The sequence below is a fragment of the Notothenia coriiceps genome, unplaced genomic scaffold (assembly GCF_000735185.1).
Source record: "Notothenia coriiceps isolate Sejong01 unplaced genomic scaffold, NC01 NC01_scaffold00018996, whole genome shotgun sequence".
Classification (NCBI taxonomy): domain Eukaryota; kingdom Metazoa; phylum Chordata; class Actinopteri; order Perciformes; family Nototheniidae; genus Notothenia; species Notothenia coriiceps.
In genome coordinates, this window is record NW_011351697.1 from 413,498 (window position 1) to 419,076 (window position 5,579).

General features: G+C 37.6%; 2 protein-coding genes and 1 long non-coding RNA gene across 3 annotated transcripts in view; 1 reads left to right on the forward strand and 2 right to left on the reverse strand.

Annotated features, from left to right (window-relative positions):
- The window catches only part of cp (ceruloplasmin), a 737,508-nt gene that overhangs the window by 289,562 nt on the left and 442,367 nt on the right, over positions 1–5,579 (reverse strand). The window lies entirely within an intron of this gene.
- Positions 1–5,579, reverse strand: part of n4bp2 (NEDD4 binding protein 2) — a 78,927-nt gene that overhangs the window by 62,699 nt on the left and 10,649 nt on the right. The window lies entirely within an intron of this gene.
- Positions 334–2,503, forward strand: LOC104951379 (uncharacterized). The gene is made up of 3 exons (XR_799019.1): positions 334–556; positions 1,767–1,774; positions 2,476–2,503. It is a non-coding gene; the product is annotated as an uncharacterized lncRNA (long non-coding RNA).

A 5,579-nucleotide genomic window follows, 5' to 3' on the forward strand; every position in this document is an offset into this window, starting at 1 on the left:
GAAAGTGAAGAATTTAGATTGAAATGATACATGAACACTGGGGGCTTGAATGTGTGATGAGAGAAGAAAAGAAAGTAAAAAGGCTTGGAAAAGCAGCAGAATATTGGAACTGCAAACTTTTGAACTAACTTGATGGCGAATGATCTGTCGCCATGGCAACGGCATTTGATGACATCCCATAATACGCTTAGATGCGTTGATGGCTGGATCGTAACCAAACCTGTGAAGTTTTGGGCCATTTGGAGCATTTTCATTGAAGTTATGAGAAAACCGCCACTGTTTTATGGCAAGGGATGCGTTTCCATGGAAACGGCATATGGTGAGATATTAGATTTGACGTAGAGCTGTTGAGGCATGGAGAGGTGATATACAGGTGAAGATTGTGGGACGACCAGACCGTGTCCATTGGAGCTACAGCGACATTGTGTTTTATGGCGAGGGATGCGTTTCTATGGCAACAGCCTATGGTGAGATGAGATCTCAGATTTGGCGTAAAGCTGTTGAGGCATGGACCGGTGATATACAAGCGAAGTTTGGGGGGCGATCGGACCGTGTCGTAAATAACGTAGTGGTACCTTTGGAACTTGAGAGACCTGTCGCAGCAAGCGAAGTTTATTTTTGTCGGCGACCACAGTACCTTGCTGCCTACAGTATTGAGGTTGACTGTTACGACCGTCTCGTCGTCTTGAAGTCTATTACCAATTGTCGTCGAGACTGTAGTTTTACGACTACGAAATGATTACGACGCACAAGATACCGTTGCTAGGGAGTGGTATTTTCGTCGTCGTCTGAAGTCTATTACGCATCTACCAGGACGGCGAAGTTGGTCCGAGTTAATACCCCGACAGTAGTATACGGCAAAGATAAACCTTTGCGTAGGAGCGGGTATTTTGTGCTACAGCGCGACATTGNGATATGAAGAAGATGGACGTTTCAAGATACCCCCTGTCCGTGCCTCACATCTATTATCATTACGAGTCAGGTGTTTTTTTCTGAAAGATAAATCCCTGATGGTCTATATGCAAGTAATGCATTTTATCTGTTGTGGTCAAGTTAAAATCACACATAATTCAACAATATAAATATGGTATGATTTACTATTAACTTACTATTGCCATGTATCTTGTGACTTTGCCGAATTGTTTTATTGCTTTCTTATGTGACATGATATGTGAAAATGTGATCTTGTTGGCTTTGGATTATAAATTAAAGTTTGTTAATATTATGAATGAGTTATCTTAAATGGTTTGTGAGCTTTAAGATAATACTGTATGATACATACAAAAAGTCCTAACCAAATAATTGATCATTGAAGTTAAGTCCAAAATTATGATCTAATTTGCATTTGTAATATTGCCAAATACATGATGCCTAATAGACATAAGGGCTGACTTTATTTGAGGGATCACAAAGATGATTGATGCATGAGCACCAAATGGTTAATGAAGGTGATTTCACATAGGCCATTAATCATATGTTATTTATCAGTGTAAACAACGGAACAGGTCACCACTTTATTTGAAGGGGCACAAACATGATGAAGTAATGACACAATCATGCTGAGTTAATCATGATTACAACTCTTGGAATTGCTGTGACTGGTCAGCTTTTTGGCCTGTCACTTTAACTGCAGATCTATATGAACAAGGTTTATTCTTGCACATTTCCCGTTCATTGTGAAAGACTATAACATTTGATTAAAAACTAATTTGTCTTCCTTTGGAACTGCACACAATGCAAATAGCCCTTTTGTTATGGTTACTAAGCATTGGAGGTTTTTCTCAAATATAGCTTTACACTTGTTGCTCAGAGTTGGACAATTAGTTTCCCCTGAACATATCTCCAATTAGTCAAGGGAGCTGAGCAAGAAAATACCCATTGTCACTTTAACTGCAGATCTATATGAAGAAGACATGAACATCATTAATAACTCAGAAGTCATGATGATTGAGATACCTTAGTTGATGCATTAATNCGTCTATTTCAACTTGAGCTTTAGGAGGTCGTTAGTGACTTTCAGAGGCAAAGCCTTTTGTAAAACCAAGCGTCTAATTCAATGTTCCTACTGTTTCTGTCCACCGGGGCTAAATTTGAACGCATCCCTGTGACCAGCTCTCATAGTATGCCTCTCGTCCAATGAAATGACTTGGTCGCTCTATGACGCGGTGAACCCAATGTGAGCAAATTACACTGAACGCTAAGACGCAGCACCTGAGATTACTTCCAAAAAGTTGTTTACGTTCTAATTTTTTTACCTTTAACGTTATATTTGTTCGGTACACTTCAGTACACACACGTACCAAACCGAAGAGCCCATACCGAATAATTTCGGTACGAATACGTATACCGTTACACCCATAGTTGCCATGGCAACGGCATTTGAAGAAATCTCAAAACTGTCCCGTAGATGTCTTCACGGCTGGACTGTTAGCACACATGTGAAGTTTGAGCACTTTTTGAACATTTTCATAGGAGTTATAGCGACATCGTCTTTTATGGCGAGGGATGCGTTTCCATGGAAACGGCATATGATGAAACCCCATAATTGACGTAGAGCTGTTGATGGCTGGACCGTTAACCATTATCTGAAGTGTGGTGCTGTTTTGACCCTTTTCATAGGCGTTACGACAACATCGTGTCTTATAGCGAGGGATGCGTTTCTATGGCAACAGCCTATGGTGAGATCTCAGATTTGGCGTAAAGCTGTTGAGGCATGGACCGGTGATCGACAAGCAAAGTTTAGGGGGCGATCGGACCGTGTCCATTGGAGTTACAGTGGCATCGTGTTTTATGGCAAGGGATGCGTTTCCATGGAAACGGCATATGATGACACCCCATAATTGACGTAGAGCTGTTGAGGGCTGAACCATGAGACTGCCAAGGGCACACANTGATGCCTAATAGACATAAGGGCTGACTTTATTTGAGGGATCACAAAGATGATTGATGCATGAGCACCAAATGGTTAATGAAGGTGATTTCACATAGGCCATTAATCATATGTTATTTATCAGTGTAAACAACGGAACAGGTCACCACTTTATTTGAAGGGGCACAAACATGATGAAGTAATGACACAATCATGCTGAGTTAATCATGATTACAACTCTTGGAATTGCTGTGACTGGTCAGCTTTTTGGCCTGTCACTTTAACTGCAGATCTATATGAAGAAGACATGAACATCATTAATAACTCAGAAGTCATGATGATTGAGATACCTTAGTTGATGCATTAATGAAGGTATTGTTAGTGATAGTACTGATAGTTCATGAAGTACTGCATGAATGAATTCATGCTTTTTCATGCATTAAGTCATGCATGAATTCATGATGATTCATGTACCCTTACCATAAAGTGTTACCCGAAGATCTCCTACGTGGCTCTGCTCAAGGAAAACAAAAACCGAATGGGCACCTGTTGCCCATCTGGGTCTGTAAGGCCCACTAAAACATCTTCAGCTTCAATAAATGCAAAAAAAAGTTATGTTTTGTTGTTATTTGTGATTTAACATTTTAAGTACTAGAGTCCTATGTGAAAATAAAAACGTAGCTTGATTTGTAAATCAGGGAGAAAGCATTGAACTGAATATAAATTGGCTTAACTGTTCTTATCTAGATTTTTTGTTGGTCGAAATATTGGTGTTTTTTTCAGACTTAAAGGCAAAACTGGTGTATTAACTGTCATATTCCTTTATAACACAGCTGTAATTTAACAGCATATGGCAGGAAAAGTAGCTATTAGAACAAGATATTGATGTCACAATGATGATGTGACCCTTCTGGGCATGCAAGCCTCATAAAATGCATATCTAAATGACAGTTATAGAACAGAACAATTAAATGGTTAATGTTTCTATGCAAAATACAATTGCCTCACAGAGATAATAGTGGTCAAGTTCAAGGAGTGAACATTTGGATACAAAGTATGCTTTGTGATATTAATCAAAAATATTTTGAATTTGACTGTTTTCTGGAATACTGAAAATGTTCATCCTGCTATCCTTTCAATGTATTTATTATTATTTCTTGTATTGATAATTTCTTATCAGGATTCAACTATGTCTAATGATATCAAATTTAATAAAGAAAATGAGCATTTTTGTTAGTTGATGATTTTTTATTTGCACACAGCTTATTCAGTAAGAACATTTAGTTTTTAATGAAAGTAAGGAGGCAATAAACCCAAACTTCATAAAACATGTCATCACTTCATGATCTAATACATAACATAATGACAAAGTTACTGTGAGAAAAGTCTGATTACAGATGGGCACAACAACTGAAAGAAAAGCAGGAGGGATTGAATACTTAAACTGAGCATGTGAATTTAAACCTTCTGAATCTGAACTTGATAACTTGCAGTCACAGAAGAGAGTGATGTTGTGTCCTGGTCTGACTGTCATCTCCAACTCTGATCCAGAGGTCCAGTCATGAGTGCATGATACTACTACAGCAAAATAAAAGCAATCACAAAATCAAATGTAAATGTAATGAGTGTGCATTTCAACAGAGTAACTCAGTGTATCCCACTACACTAAATGCAGATTACTGCTCATTATAGAGCAAATAAACAGATTATTTTGTCCAGTATTTTTATATATATATATTATTTTGTTTGTACAATGACTCCAGTGGTTTTAATGTTGTTGTACTGGCATGTGACCAGGTCGTTAAGCAGTAGGTGATGTGTGAGAGAACAATAGAGTGTGTGTACATCAGAGCTGCTTCAGTTGACATGTAATCTCTGGTGAACCTAAGATTCAACAGACTGAATTTGACCCTGTTACATACTTTTTTAACCTGAGCTTTACAATTGAGTGTGGAATCAATCATGACTCCGAGGTACTTGTATTGTGACACCACCTGTAGCCTCTCCCCTGTTACAAAAGCATTTGGCTCAACACAAGAAGACTTTGTTTTGGTAAAGAAGATGCATACTGTTTTACAAATATTTAGTTGCAAACAACATTGTTCCAACCATCCAAAAATGCCACAATATGTTATTCAAAATGAACGATGTACTGTAGATGAACATCTTGAATATGACTTTGTATGAAACCACTCTCTGCATCTGGCTGGAAACAATGGCCCTTTTGTACAGTGCAACCAGAGCTCGTGTTGTTGCAGAGCAATCATTTAAAACGATTAATTTCAGTCAAAAATGTGAACTAGAAGTTTAAATGTATTTAATAACAACAAATAGGAAATACAATTACACATGGAGGTTGATCTGCACATCTGATCAAGTGTAACTTGTTATCGGAGTTGTGGAAGAAATAAAACAAACCGAAACAAAAAAGTCGAATTTGGAAAGAATGAAAACATTAAGAAATACATTACATTTCATTAATGAAGGAGTTTGGATANTCAAATAAAAACAGGAAATTGTCCGGAAATAAAAGTTGTGTCTTGTTGCAGAGCAATAATCTTAAAACACCATGATGAAATGTTAGCGATTAATTTCAGTCAAAAATGTGAACTAGAAGTTTAAATGTATTTAATAAATTACATTACATTTCTTTAATGAAGGAGTTTGGATACACTATGTGGTGGTTAATGCCAATAACAGAAGTCCTAAA